Genomic DNA, 16,559 nt, shown 5'->3' with positions numbered 1-16,559 from the left:
TACCCCTCGCTGTCAGAAACACAGACACTGACAGAGAGTGAGAGAGACACACACAGATAGACAGAGAGATAGAGACACTGACAGAGACACACTGGGGGGCCATCCCAGCATGCTGTTGGAGGACTCCCGGTGCTGCAGTCGGTAAGTAGAAAATGTTTTATTTATTGATTTTTTAAAAATTTATTTTTTATTAATTTTTTTTGATTGATTTATTGGTTGATTTATTGATGTATTTATCATTTATTATTGATGATGGCTCTTTTTGTAAAACTGAAATGTTTAATATTTGTAAACTTCCCTTTAAACCCCGCCCCCCCCCCCCCCCCCCAATACCCTACGCCTGATTTTCTAAGTGTAGACAAGGTTTTTCTGAGTGTACAAAAATCTTCACTTACTCCATTCTAAGTTAGTTTGGAGTAAGTTTTCACTGCCTAAACTTTCAAAACGGGTGTAAATGGCCGGACACGCCCCCTTTAAAAAAAAAAAAATCTGTTCCAAACTGAAACTGTTCTCACTGACTAGAACTGGAGCAAACTAAATGCCGAGAATTGCAATTTCTAAGATACTCCATTCTAAACCAGTTGCTCCAAAAAAACAAGAGCAACTCAGGCCGAAACTTGGCCCCAATGTTTCTATAATCTACTTTTACAGGCGTAAGAGTGTTAAAACATACAAAAACATAACAAAATAAAATTTAACAAACACATTTTATTGTTAAAAACCCTGCCCACTATGGTAAGATTATTTAAAACCATAATTTAAAAAACTTTTTAAAAAAATCAGATACATTTTTTTTTATATAAGACATTAATAACTTTAATTTAAATTAATCTTAAATATGTAGTGTAGTGTATATTTTCTATTTTTTATTAGTGTTTTGATGTTTGGGGGCTGTTTCTCAATCATAATAATGGGAAACCCAACTTATGTAGTTCCCATTATTATGAATGAGAAAATACTGTATCTTGTGTGGCTGCCCAGAGCCATGTGACACCAGTTCCAGCTTATGGACGTCCTAATGTGCATGCGCTCCGACACGCAGGGAGTGAAGGTCTCAGGACCGGGATCTCGAGTGGGCACAGCAGGAACAGGTAAGTGCGCATCTTTTTTACCCTTTTCAGTCATTTGCCCGTGGGAAGACCTCGACCGGGATTTCTAGATCATTACCCCCAACCCCGTGAACTTTTATCTTGTGCAGTAACATTTTCTGTGGCACCTTGTCAAATGCCTTCTGGAAGTCCAAATACACCACATCAACTGGTTCCCCTTTATCCATCCTGTTTGTTACATCCTCAAAGAATTCCAGAAAATTTGTCAAATATGACTTCCCCTTCATAAATCCATGCTGACTCTGGCTGGCCAATTATGCTTTTCCAAATGTCCTGCTACTGCTCCTTTAATAATGGACTCCAACATTTTCCTAACCACAGATGTTAGGCTAACTGGTCTATAGTTTCCTGCTTTTTGTCTGCCTCCTTTTTTAAATAGGGGTGTTACAGTTGCAGTTTTCCAATCTGTTAGGACCTCCCCAAAATCCAGGGAATTTTGGTAAATTACAACCAATGCATCCACTATCCCTGCCGTTACTTCTCTTAAGCCCCTAGGATGCAAGCCATCAGGTCCAGGGGATTTATCCGCCTTTAGTTCCATTATCTTACTGAGTACCACCTCCTTAGTGATTGTGATTGTGTTAAGTTCCTCCCCCCCATAGCCCCTTGACTATCCACTGTTAGAATATTGTTAGTGTCCTCTACCATAAAGACTGATACAAAATATTTGTTCAGAGTTTCTGCCATCTCCATGTTCCCCATTACCCCAAAAAATGGACGTAACTCTTGCAGTATGCCAAAAAACAGCATTGGGGAAAATTGAGCCCAATGAATTACATTGAAGTGCAATGAATACTTCAAAACATGGCAACTACTTTGAACATCAAGATCCCAGAAACAATAATGAAATGACTAACTGGTCAATCTGTTTTTGATGATGTTGGTTGAGGGAGAAATATTGGCCGGGACCTCTGCTCTTCTTTGATTAGTACCATTGGAACAATCAGTCCAGGGTTTGGTTTAATGTCATCTGAAGGACAGCACCTCTAAAAGTGCAGCAGCCCCTCAGTATTGCATTAAAGTGTCAGCCTAGTCCTGGAGTGGAGCTTGAATCCACAACTTTCAGATGTGACTGCGCTGCCATCTGACCTAAGTTGATACTACTACCAAGTCTTCTCACTCATTATCCTGAAGGAGGATCTATGGCAGAATAAAAGGGAAATACATTGTAATAAAAACAGTTTAAGAAAAATGTCATTTAATGGGGATTGATGGGGAAGACAATTTCATGATTCAGTTTTACATCATGCTGACTCTCATCATCCAAAACCACTACTAGCTTCAGGGCTCTATTTATCTTCCTTTTGGAAGGTAAGAGGGAATTATTGAAAGTCACAGTACTTATTACAAATAAGTCATTTAAGAAACTGGTTAGGTACCAAACCTTTATAGTTTACACTACAGATTGTGTCACACTTTATACTCCTTATAAATGATGGGACTCTGCATTTCACGCCAGTCAATCTAATAGAAGGATGTTGCTTGTCAGATAAATGACTAAGTGTGAGAATTGATCTGGGAAAGGCTTGCTTTGGCACTTTACTGTAATAAAATAAAATAATCTCCTACTAAAATGATCGCATCGCTGTTTCTGCATTTAGAACGCCATTATATCCCATCTTAGAAAAAAAGAAAGGCTTTGAATCACTGCCTAACCTGGTACAGGGTTTTAGTCTGAACAGTGGCAACGTGATTCTGAAATGGAAATGTAACACTATTAGTGACTGCTCTGAACATTATGTTGGAAAACAGATGGCAGTTGTTGGTTACTGAGTTATATTATTTTCCCTTTGTCTTATTGAGGTTATTGACAGCTATGTGTTAAGCACTAGAATCCAACTGAAGAATTATGAGTTCCGTAAATCTCCGTACTGCTTAAAATCTGCACAGACAGAGCGCTTTGGACCTGTGATCCTACTTCTAGGTGGAATGCCTGACAAGCAATCGAACTGGATTTTGTACACTTGCTGCTGGCACTTTTGTACAAGACTTCATTGGATCTATAAACAGAAACATATGGATAGAAAATTTATCTTATCCAGTTGGAGAGCTCCCAATCTCCCTGAACTGTTCACAGAATCTTTCCCCTTGAGAATGCATTTTACTTTCTATGGATGGATAAAAAGACTTTCTATCACTTTTGGTTCCTCTTCATTAACTCTGTGGAATAGTATTTTGGACTTGATGTCCCTGGACCTATAGGCACTAACTGACCTTTTACTGCATCATTTCACACAATGTATGACTTCTGTGGCCTCTGCCTACCATGACCTTTCTGCCTAATTAATTACTCAGATATAGTTAGAACATTGAGCATTGACACTCCTGCAGATCATTTCTCAGAGAGTTTAAGTCATTTGACTGACATTATACAATTGTGCAATTGGACTCCAGTACTTTTTTTAAAAGTCCTCATTAAAACAAAGTTTTTAAAAAAGCAAATGGAGTTCCTCTGCATTTAGCAACAATCACAAGTTTTCTCACATACGTTTTACAGCAGCCATTAAAAGTGCTGCAGTGCACAAACTGAGAATGAAAACATTGGTCTGAGATTAGTTGTGCTATAATGAATCAAATTGGTTCTTATTTTCAGAAAATGTGAGTAAAGTAGCTGAGATGTGATATATGGGCAGGCTCTGCTGTAGTGGCTTAGGGTCCATTTAATTTCAATGTAATTTCCCCACTCTGAATTTCTAGTCTCAGAAGGGAAATTTATGGGAGATTCTGACTGAGCTAAAGATACTTCTTCAGAAGAAAGCAAGAAAAAAAAAATTCAAAGTGTATTCAACTGGGAAGATCTCATACCCAATAGTTGTTGGTTGCAGAATGGATTTGGCAGGAGTTTTGCATGCCTATTCAATATAAAATAGTTTGTGTGGAATTACTTAAAATGAAAAGCTTTTGAAAATAGAAAAGATAACATAACATCAGAATACATGGGCATTATAACATTCAGTCCATTGAACTGCTTCATTTCAAGCATATTTTTTTCAATATACATGCACAGGATATCAGGTGCAATGCTCCCTCAGTACTGTACTAAGTTGTAGACTAGATTATGTGCTCAAGAGCTCCTAGAGTGGGGCTTGAAGCCACAACCACCTCACTCAAGAAGTGCTACCAATAGAACTAAGCTGACATCAGGAAAACTGCTGCTGAACTGAGCTGACATATGAAAAATAGTCAGCTAAGTGTCTCAGCTGCTTCTTTAACTAAGAAAGTATTTCAAAGCACTTTTACTATTCCATCCTTTGCTTCAATGTTAGCATAATTAGCAAGAAACTCTGTGCAACTAATTTATTGGCCCTGAATTCACGGTCGGAGGATTACTTGAAGAATACAGTGCCGAACCGAAAAACATCCGAAAGGACCTGTGACTCTGGCGCTTCAGAGTCTTCGTGTCCTGGGCCTCCAGGTGTACGCCTGCGTAAAGGCCAACGGATCCCAGGGACGCAGGCGGTTTGGAAGCATCCCTGGGATCATGTGGGCCAGGCCAACCAATTAGAAAGGGAGATTCCGCATAAGCTTATGGAGATTCCATTTACGAATGGAATCCCCATAAGCTTATGAGAAATCCCCAAATAAAACACAATTCTAATAAAAATAACCATTCCCATGTTTAAAATTAATCAAAAATCCCTTTGATTAAACATTTAAAGTAAAAATTAAATTTTTTGAAAAGTAATAAAAACATTTTGGGCTCAATTTTCCCCAAAGCATTTTTTTTTGGCATACGTGAAGAGTTACGTCTGAATTTTTGGGGCCTAAGCACACCAAAAAAAAGGATTCTAAGCTTCCCCGTTGGATTTGTTCATTTTGGAGTGGCCTAACCCGACCATTAGTTTTGGGGGTGAATCCTTGATCTGCGCCAAAAAGATCGGGCTGCCATGTTAACCAGGGATACAATGCGAGCTGAAGAATACAGCTCTCTCTCTCTCTCTCTCTCTCTCCTTAAGTCTCCGGAAGGTTTTTCTGCAGAGGCCACATACGCTGGCCTAAGCACAACTGAAGTAACTCTCAGCTGGCCAAACTTCCCTAAATGGCCAGAATTGGTGTAGGTGGCTGGTTACGCTCCCTTTGCCTGAAAAAAAAACTGACCTAAAAAAATCGTAACTAACTAACTTACACTGGTGCAAATTGATTGGGGAAACTGTGGTTTTTCAACTTAGGCCAAAAAGAGCAGCCTGCTCCAAAAAAACGGCACAAATCACTGGGGAAAATTGAGCCCTTTATTCCAGCCCCAAATTTACATGAAGTAATTTTAAATGTTTTTGTATTTTAATTATTTTTTAAATTTTAAATTAACATTCATACCCTTATGCTTTTACAAGGTGTAAGGATTTTGTGGGCAGTCACTGGGCAGTCTTTGGGCAAATAGCCCAGCTCTGCGCCAGCAAAAGTGTTTTTAGGGCAGATGCGGATGATCTGTAAAGGAGAAGCTTGACAGATCGCAAGTTTTGCGTTTTCACGAATGCTCAGCGCATGTGGAAACCCGAAAGCTGCGGGGGCATTCTGAGGAGTTATGGACAGTGTACGCTATGCATACGCCATTATCGGCCCCACAAAATCCAGGCTGTTATCCTTTTGTCATGTGTGAGTGAGTTTTACTACGGTGCTTCCTCTTAGTGCTGGTCTGCTGTGTGCACCATCTAATTCCTAATTTACTTCATCTCAGCAAACAAAAAGATACAAACTACAAGTACTGGAAATCTAAAACTAAAACAGAACATGCTTGAAACATTCAACAAGTCAGTTAGCATCCGTGGAGAAAATCGATAAGTTACCAGTGCAGGTATTGGCCTAAAAAACCAAATATATGTCAAAATGCAGTCTCAAAGAAGCACCTTCAAAATGTGAGGTCATTGAAATATACTATGTGTGATGTTTTTTGTGGTTGTGTGTATGCCTGTATGCATTTCTGTCAGTGGATGAGTAAGGCGACAAGACATGATAAGAGCTTGAAGGAGGCCTCTGGCTTTTCAGGGAGGCCTTCTTAAATATAGCCTGTGACATGCTCCAATCTTATGTGTCAGCTTGGTCTGCATGCAGAGAAACAGTTTTGAGATTTTGGTAGTTTAGGGTGCACATAAAGTAACATGCATCTGCTCAAGCCACAGTCCATCTGTTTGATAGTAATTGAACATCATGCAGCTAGGTTATTTTATAACAATAGCTTGTTTTATTTAGTGCCTTTAACATAAAGAAACATTGCAAGGTCCTTCACAAATAGATGTTAGGAAACAAGCACTGAGTCAATAAGAGGGAGATTAGAAGGGGGTCACCAAAAGCTTTGTTGAAAAAGAGGGTTTGAGAAGAATAAATTGCATTTCTATTGCACCTGTTATGTAGAAAAAGTCGCAAGTCTCTTTATTGAAGCACTGTCAAAAATTGATGCCGACAATAAAGGAAGGGTTACTAAAATCTTGGTCAAAGAGATAGATTTTAAGAAGGGTCTTAACTAATGTTCCCTTTAAGCTGCGCGGCCAATGGCCCTACTGCACAATATTTTGAATGGGCCGCTCACCCAAAAAAAAATAAGAGGGAACATTGGTTTTATCGGAAAAGAGGGATATGGAGAGGTGGAGAGGTTTAAGTAAGGAATTCCAGTGTGTAGAGACTAGATGATTGAATTCACGGCCACCAATGGTGAGTGTGAAAGGAAGAGGGATGCAGAAGAGGCCAAAGCTGTTCTTGATCGTGTAGTGAGAGATGGGTAGGTTTAAGATAGGAATAGCAAGGATTTCCTTTGTCAAACCCTTTTATGTTTTCTGTGTGATAGCCTTTTCAGTTTTAAGCTGATGCTTGTATTTGTGCCACACTGCAGTATGGCCAAGGCATGGTAAGTAGTGAGTGAGATGTCTGTCACCTGACAAAACTGCACAGGATAAGCTTTTATGCTTAGAATGGGGCAGCACTAAGTGGGTTACAGGTTTTGAGGCTATGGACTCAATTTTCCCCAATGCCATTTTTTGGCGGATTGCCAGAGTTACGCCAGTTTTTCCAGGCCTCAACTGCTCCAAAAAAATAAGTAGCAAGTTTCCCCATTCTATTTTTTGAAATTTGCGCAGCCCAGCCTGTCCTTTAGCTTTGTGGGGGGTGGAGCCTAATGTCTGCACCGAAAAACGATGCCCCCCCGCTTTTGCACATGTGCAGAAAAAAAAGGACGTTTTTGACGTGATTGCTATGGGCGCGCATGCCCAGTACAGCTCCTGATCTACATTTGACCATTTTTAAAGAGTCAGTTGTGTGTGAGAACTTTAATTCTCATTGGAAAAATCAGAGCTGCAATACAAGGTGCAACCAAGGACCAAGAATTTCTTACAGGATGAAGTGGAGGCACTGATTACTATAACTGAGGCCAGATGGCACATGCTGGACAGCAGCAGAGGTCACATACAAGTTTCACAAAAAGTAATGAAGAACCGCTGGGACCAACTTGCTGAAGATTACTGTACAATGGTGACCACCCCAAGGTCTGGAGGCCAGTGCAAAAAGAAATGGCAGGACCTTGATCAAGTAGTTAGTGTTGTATATGGAGAATGAGTCAGACTGAACACTGTGAGCTCAAAGTAAAGTGTGACCTTAGTCTTTTATTGCGTGTCTCCAGAGTGCCTCTTTAACCTGTGAAGCCTCCTTAAATACCTGTGCTCCCAAGGGGTTATGGAATCTCTTAGGACTCCAGGGAATGAGCCCTCTGGTGGCTGTACAGAGTAAATACAAGTCCACATATATAACAACACTCCCCGCCAAAGTCAATAGTGTAACTATTTACAATGATGTCGATCTGGGGCCCTTCTTGCCCTGGTTGATCGCCTCGGTGTGAAAGCTGGTGTTGTTGAATCATTTGTTGGGCCCTCGCTGGGCTGCTGGTGCAGCTGGCCTTGCTGGGCTACCTGGTGTGTTGGGCCCTACTGGGCTGCTGTTGATGATGGGTTCTGCATCATGGTCAATCATGGTGCCGGTTGCCACTGGTGTGTATGTTGGGGGATAAAAAAAGGTAGGGTCCAAGGTGGGTTGCTCAGGATAGTCCGTAAATCTGAGTTTGATTTGGTCCAAGTGTTTCCGGTGAATGAGTCCATTTGAAAGTTTGACCCGAAACACCCTGCTCCCCTCTTTGGCCATGACAGTGCCGGGAAGCCACTTGGGACCTTGTCCATAATTTAATACAAATACAGGATCATTGATTTCAATCTCGCGTGACACATTTCGCTATTATGGTATGCACTTTGTTGAAGCCGCCTGCTCTCTACCTGTTCATGTAGATCAGTGTGAACTAACGAGAGCCTTGTCTTAAGTGCTCTTTTCATGAGCAGTTCAGCAGGTGGAATCCCAGTGAGTGAGTGGGGTCTCATGCGGTAGCCAAGCAGGACTAGAGTTAGGCGAGTCTGAAGTGAGCCTTCAGTTACCCTCTTCAAGCTTTGCTTGATGGTTTGCACTGCTCTCTCTGCCTGACCATTGGACGCTGGTTTAAATGGGACAGATGTGATATGTTTGATCCCGTTGTGGATCATGAATTCTTTGAACTTAGCACTGGTAAAACATGGCCCGTTGTCGCTCACCAGGACATCGGATAGGCCGTGTGTGGCAAACATGGCCCGCAGGCTTTTAGTAGTGGCAGCGGACGTGCTAGCCGACATTATCTCACAGTCAATCCACTTGGAGTACGCATCAACAACCACAATGAACATTTTACCCAAGAACGGGCCTGCATTGTCGAAGTGTACCACGGTTTGGAGGGCCAAAACCACAAACTTAGCGGCGCCTCCCTAGGTAAATTGCGTAAATGCGAGCATGTATTACATCTGTGAACGCAGGACTCTAAGTCCGCATCGATACCGGGCCACGACACGTGGGATCTGGCTATCGTTTTCATCATTACGATGCCTGGGTGGGTACTGTGGAGGTCACTGATGAAGGTGTCTCTGCACTTCTTGCGGACCACTACACAATTGCCCCACAGAAGGCGGTCTGCCTGTACAGACATTTCATCTTTGCGCTGCTGGAACGGCTTTATCTCTTCTTGAACTTCCACTGGAATACTGGACCAGCTCCCGTGAAGCACACAGCTTTTGACTAGAGATAATAAGGGGTCCTGGCTTGTCCAGGTTTGATCTGTCAAGCAGTGACAGGTGATTGCTCACTCTCAAAAGCTTTCATAGCTGTGGCTAGATTGCGGGGTGCGCCATTTCCACCCCCGTGGTGGGCAATGGCAGCCTACTGAGAGCATCGGTGCAGTTTTCTGTGCCTGGCCTGTGGCGGATGGCATAGTTGTATGCGGACAACGTGAGCGCTCATCTCTGGATGCAGGCCGATGCATTGGTATTTATTCCTTTACTCTTGGAGAACGGGGATATAAATGGTTTATGGTCAGTTTCCAATTCGAATTTTAGCCCAAACAGGTATTGATGCATTTTCTTTACCCCATAGACACATGCTAACACTTCTTTTTCAATCATGCTGTAGGCTCTCTCAACCTTAGGCAGACTCCTGGATGTATAAGCAACCAGTTGCAGTTTCCCGAAATCATTAGCTTGTTGCAATTCACACCTGATGCCATATAACGACACATCACATGCTAGTACCAAACGCTTACATGGATCATACAACACAAGCAATTTGTTTGAGCATAACAATTTTCTCGCTTTTGCAAAGGCATTTGCTTGGCTTTTGTCCCAAACCCATTCATCCCCTTTTTGCAGTAAGACATGTAGTGGTTCTAACAGTGTGCTGAGACCTGGTAAGAAGTTAACAAAGTAGTTCAAGAATCCCAGAAACGACCGCAGCTCCGTCACATTCTGTGGCCTCGGTGCGTTCTCGATTGCCTCCATCTTCACATTAGTGGGCACGATGCCGTCCGCCGCAATCCTCCTTCCCAGGAACTCCACTTCAGGTGCCAGGAAAACGCACTTCGAGCGTTTTAACCACGCGGTTGAGACGACTAAGGACCTCCTCCAGGTTCTGAAGATGCTCGACTGTGTTCCAACCTGTGACCAAGATATCATCCTGGAAGACCACGGAATGCGGGACCGACTTCAGTAAGCTTTCCTTGTTTATCTGGAATATCGCCACCGCCGATTGGATTCCAAATGGGCATCTGTTATAAACAAAAAGACCTTTGTGCCTGTTGATGCAGGTGAGGGCCTTCGATGATTCCTCCAGTTCCTGCGTCATGTAGGCTGAAGTCAGATCCAGCTTTGTGAACATCTTTCCTCCCGCTAGCATTGCAAAGAGGTCGTCGGCCTTTGGTAGTGGGTATTGGTCCTGCAGGGAGAAATGATTGATAGTTACTTTGTAATCGCCACAGATTCTGACGGTGCCATCTCCCTTGAGGACTGGGATGATAGGACTGGCCCACTCATCAAACTCGTTCGGGGAAATGATACCCTCTCTTTGCAGCCGGTCTAGCTTGATCTCTACCCTTTCTCTCATCATGTACGGTACTGCTCTCGCCTTGTGATGGATGGGTCGCGCCCCCGGAATTAGATGGATCTGCACTTTTGCTCCTTGGAATTTCCCGATGCCTGGTTCGAATAGCGAAGGAATTTTGTTTAAGACCTAGGCACACGAAGTGTTGTTAACTGGCGATAGCGCTTGGACATCGTCCCAGTTCCAGCGTATCTTTCCCAGCCAGCTCCTGCCGAGCAGCATGGGACCATCGCCCGGTACCACCCAGAGTGGTAGCTTGTGCACCGCTCCATCGTAGGAGACCTTTACGGTAGCACTGCCAATTACAGGAATCAGTTCTTTTGTGTACATTTTTTTGCACCACAACCTTTTGAAAGTCTTTTTGCCCATGATGGACTGGCTCGCGCCCATGTCCAGCTCCATTGACACCGGGAGTCCATTTAGTTCAACATTCAGCATTATCGGGGCTCAATTCGTGGTGAATGTGTGCACCCCATGTACCTCTGCCTCCTCGATCTGAGGCTCTGGTTTGTTGTGATCCTCCGTGGATCTGTCCTCCTCTGCAACATGGTGGTTTGCAGGTTTAACAGGCTTTGCAGCTCACCTGCACACTCGTTGGAGGTGTCCCATTGTTCCACAGCCCTTGCAAATGTACTCTTTGAATCGGCATGAATGGAAACGATGATCACCCCCGCAGCGCCAAAAAGATGTTAATGGCCTTGCATTCATCACCCTTGATAGTGGACTCTGAGGCATCTGCGGACATGTAGCTGCAGGTATGTGTGACCTGCCCTATATGTTACAATTCGAAAACAACATCACTTTGTTCACAGTACTTGTAACAGCACTTGTGTGCTGAGAGATTTGCTTCGTATTGTCACTGGCGGCAATGAACGCCTGGGCTATCGCTCTGGCCTTACTCAAGGTTCGGGTCTCTGCAGTCAAAAGTTTGCGAAGTTTGCATGGCCAATGCCAAATATGAAAAAGTCTCTGAGCATGTGCTCAAAATGTCCTTCAAATTCGCAATTCCTGCAACGTGTCTTAGCTCGGCAACATAACTCGCCACTTCCTGGCCTTCAGACCTTTTGTAGGTGTAGAACCAGTACCTCGCCATCAAAACGCTTTCCTTCGGGTTCAAATGCTCTCGGACCAGTGTGCACAAATCGTCGTATGATTTCTCCGTGGGTTTCGCTGAAGTGAGCAGATTCTTCATGAGGCCATACGTTGGTGCCCCACAGACGGTGAGGAGGAACGCCCTTCGTTTGGCAGCTCTCTCGTCCCCATCTAGCTCGTTAGCCACGAAGTATTGGTCAAGTCACTCCACAAAAGTTTCCCAATCATCTCCCTCCGAGATTTTCTCCAGGATGCCCACTGTTCTCTGCATCTTTGGGTCCGCTATCTATCTCGTTGCCAGTTGTTATGTATGGAGAAAGAGGCAGACTGAACACTGAGCTCAAAGTAAAGTGTGACCTTCGTCTTTTATTGCAGGTCTCCAGAGTGCCTCTCCAACCTGTGAAGCCTCCTTAAATACCTGTGCTCCCAAGGGATTATGGGATCCCTTGGGACTCCAGAGGATGAGCCCTCTTGTGGCTGTACAGAGTTATTACAAGTATACATATATAACAGTTAGTGTAAGTAGCATTTTCATTTATTCAATGGAATTGCAATTATAAATGTGACCAGCTGTATATGTCCCACCCAGCAGAAAGCCATCCTCTCTAAAAAGTTATATTTTCATCTTTGCAGAGGAAGGTGGGACAAAACAAAAGGGAAAGAACTCGAACAAGAGGAGGCCTGGCAAATCTGCACCCACTGACATCCTTGGCAGAGAGTGTCGCTACTTTGATGGATCCTACCTGGAGAAAAGCAACTGCCACTGCACAAGCTCGGCCCACACTCGAGGGAGAAGGTATGTCTTGCAAATTCCACAGTCTGGCTTTGCTAAATGTTAAGTATTGCAAGGGCTAGCCACGCGTCGTTTCATAGGGATGTCTCCGTCAGCTACACTTTGGTTGATGCAATGTGCTATCCTTCATCGCGGTCCTTCAAATCAGCCTGCGCTGTGTGAGCCTACTCATGCCATCCACCCTGCCTCCTCCTCTGCTGCTAACCATTTGTCTGTTCTGTTATAATTTGCAAAACTTGAGGCCAACCCTGACGATGCAGAAGAAGATACAGACGCGGATACGCCTGAAGAGGAGAACATCTTCCAATCCCACCTTCCAGACCAAGAGCATGGGGGTGAGGGGGAGGGGGACGGGGAGGTGATGGATGAAGCCCCCACTGTTATACTCACTTTGGAGGGGGTGCAAATGCTGCCCATTGAGGTACCAGACCCTTTCCTGAGTGGTACGAGTGTTGCTGGGACATTACATGGTTTCCCACCGTCCGAGGCTGCGGGTCCCAGTTGGATGCAGCGAGGCACACCCAGGGCCCCACCATCCGAGGCTGCAGGTCCCAGTGGGATGCAGTGAAGCGCACCCAGTGTGAGGAGGGGAAGGAGATCTCGACAGCGCTTTCCTGAGGTGCATAATCTAACAGATGTGGTTCAGATGATGGCAATGAGTGCGGAGAGCATTGACCTTACGCGATCAGTCCTGGACACCATCAATGGGGTGGATGATGAGGTAGCGGGACTGTCGGGAGAAATAACAACACTCTCACGACAAATTGGAATACTGTCCAGGAATATGAGGGAGGGAATGTCTCAGGCAGCGGATACAATGTCAGTGCACATGACGGAGGGAACATCGCAGGTAGCTGATGCGTTGCCAGCGAATATGAGGGAGGGAATGTTGCAGGTAGTTGGCACACTGTTGCTCGACATGAGGGAGAGCATGTGACAGGTAGCTGAGACACTGTCATGGTACATGAGAGAGGGAATGTCAGAGTTAGCTGTTGCAATAAGGAAACATGCCCAGACGCCGCACCCATTGACAGAATCAACTGCCACTCCCATTCCAATCCCCAGACCAGCCTCTGAAGAGGCCCAAGCTGGGCCTTCCACATTACCGGCTGCCCCGACCTCCCCTCCCCTCCCATCAAGAAGTGCGCATTACCCGAAATGTTCAAAAGAATAGGCTTGGTAGCAGCCCGAGAAATGCTGCATCATCGCTTGCGGGCAGGGGTGGAATCAACAAGACCAAGCGCAGCGGGTGGTCTTAGAATAAGGTGGAGGAGAGATGGGTGCAGCCTTTCTTTGCTGTTTTTGTTGTTATTATTATTGTTGTTACTGTTGTAATTGTTCTCAAATTAAATGTTTTTTGTAAGTTATGTAAATTTACAAGTTTAAAAGTTTGTAAGTGATCTTAAAGTTTGTAAGTGATCTTAACTGAAAACTTGAAAGTTTGATACAAGAATATATTTATTAAAGTTAAGTACAAACAAGTGCTGGTTAAATTTTTGAATAAAATATACTTTAAATTATAACTGAATCATTTCCATTATTTGTTCCATTATTAACACAACTTTTTGAAGTAAAGAAGAATCATTTCCATTATTTGTTCCATTAACAGAACACAACATTACGGAATCGGTCCAAACAGTAAACATGGTCCATTTGGAATAGTTGTCGCTGAGCCTTCAGGGAGCAAACATTCACAGCTGAACTGCTGGCACAAGGCTTGAGCAATTGTTAAAGGGGCACGACAGCTCGCCCTCCTCTGCTGTCCTGCTCCAGGTTCAGGTAGTTGCATGGCTTCCACGTTCTCCTACTCCTCCTCCTCGTCATCTGCATCTTCCTCCTCATCATCAGCCACTCTCACCTCAGGTGGGTCTTCTACTATCAGCTGCTGCTGCCTCATGATGGCTAAGTTATGCAGCATACAGCAAACAATAGTGAACTGACCGACAATCTCAGGGACGTATTGCAAGTAGCCTCTGGAATGGTCCAGGCATCGGAAACGCTGTTTCAAGATGCCAATGGTTCTCTCTATTGTGTTGCGCGTCGCTATTTGCGACATGATGTATTCCCAGTCAGCTTCTGTCCAGGTTGCGTGTAGGGGCGTCATGAGCTAGGTGGCAAGGCCGTACCCTTTGTCTCCCAGTAGCAAGGCTGCTGCTGAAATGTGACAGATATCGTGCTCTCGCGAAGAATGAACACATAATGGGTGTTCCCAGAGTATCTTGCATCAACTAACATGATGCGATGCGTGTCATCACACATGAGTTGCACATTCACGGAGTGGAAGTCTTTTCTGTTCCTGTACATCTCAGAATCCTTCAAAGGTGTTCGCAAGTCGATATGGGTACAATCAATGCAGTGCTGTACCGTTGGGAAGCCAGCAATTCTGGAGAAGCCCACAGCCTTTTCACACATTGCCTGGGCAGTCATGGGAAACTTTATGTATTTATTCCTCCGGGCATATAGTGCAGCAGTCACCGGCCAAATGCAGACATGTGTTGCATGTTGAGAAATGGTGCACACATCCCCAGTTGTGGCCTTGAACGATCCAGATGCATAGAATGAAAGTGTAATTGTAAACTTCACTTCAACTGACAAAGCAGTTCTCCTGACGCTTCTAGGTTGCAGGTCTGCTTTGACTAACTTGCAGATCTCAGTTGCAACTTCTTTGCGGAAACGCAGTCTTCTGCTACTGTCTGCGTCACCCAGGTGCAGGTATGAATGCCTGTCTCAATATACCCGATGTGGTAAGGATTCCTGCCCATTATCCTATATGCTTTGAGGTTCGTCATGCGATGACGTCGAATCAATTGTCTCCTCCGCAGCATCATCATGCAGAAGGCTTGCACAAGGTATGGCATTGTTAGTATTGCCCCAATGCTTAAATTGTACCTTTGCAAGAAGCTCAAAGACGGCAAGCAGGGCAAGCTTCTTTGTTGTCTCCCCAAGGGCGACGTCCTATTATGGACCACACCCACGTCTGAGCATGCACAATGGGCTTGCTTATATCAGGATACACCCCCGGGCTTCATTTGATGCTGCTTGCTGCATAGTGGCATAGTGTAAGGCTTCTCGTGCCTTGAATTCGGCTTCCAACCCATGCTCCATCCCCCCCGCCACCCCCCACCACCACCACCCCATGGGGGCTTCTTCTGATGCTGCTTGCTGAATAGTGTAAGGCTTCTCATGCCTTCAGTTTGGGGCTTTCACACACCCCCCCCTCCCCCGCCCCCGCAGACTTTCTTTGAAGCCGAGTCCCAAGCCCCTGTGTCCGGGCGAGGGGCCGATTCTGCCGGCCGACGCTCCGACCCTCGAGCCAGGTTTGGAGACATTCGGTGGTGGTGTGCCACTTTAAAAAAAATCCAAACTTAAAGAATTGCATGAAACTTCAATATTTTGCATTTTCAGTTGGAAAAATTTAAGCTTGAAGATGCGTATTCATATGTTCTTGACTCCCTCCAAAACTTCACCTAAAAACAATGGCGTCTTTCTGTGCCCATTTTTTGATGTGTGCTGGTTTTTCTTGTGCCTAGAAGGTTTATTGGGAGTGGTCACATACGCTGTCCTGGGAGCATTGTAAGTTGGCCAAACTTGCATAATTGTGAGAAACTGGCGCAGACATCAGGTTATGTCCCCGATGACGCAAAAATAATAACCTAAAAAAATCGTAACTAACTGAGTTACGCTGGCACACAATCTTTGGGGAAACTTGGATTTTAAAATTTAGGCCAAAAAAAGCAGCCTGCACGTGCCAAAAAAACGCGCAAATCACTGGTGAAAATTGAGCCCATATATATCTTGTGACTTGCAGTTGACATGGAAAGCTGTTTTATATTTCTTGAAATTGGCCAGCTTCTTTGTGAGTTGTATCCAGTCTGCTGGGTTGTGTGGACAGCAATTACCTTGTTTGCTATCATCTGCCAGGGTTCTTGCACCAGCTGCTTTGAGGTAGCGAGGGCCCTTCTGTTGCATGCATCATCAAATTGGTGGTTCTCACTGGAGCAGCCTAAATCTTTCAGAAATTTCCTGATGTTAACCCCTGTCCTGCTGTCCCTCGTATAAATGCAGTGGTTTCATTGGCTGCTTCAGGTATTTAAATGTTGCATAGCTGCTTAATAAGTGCAGGTGCTGCAATTTCCAGA

This window comes from Pristiophorus japonicus, chromosome 10 (genome assembly GCF_044704955.1).
Source record: "Pristiophorus japonicus isolate sPriJap1 chromosome 10, sPriJap1.hap1, whole genome shotgun sequence".
NCBI classification, from domain to species: domain Eukaryota; kingdom Metazoa; phylum Chordata; class Chondrichthyes; family Pristiophoridae; genus Pristiophorus; species Pristiophorus japonicus.
The sequence above is the reverse complement of the archived record's forward strand: the minus strand, read 5'-3'. Positions refer to the sequence as shown.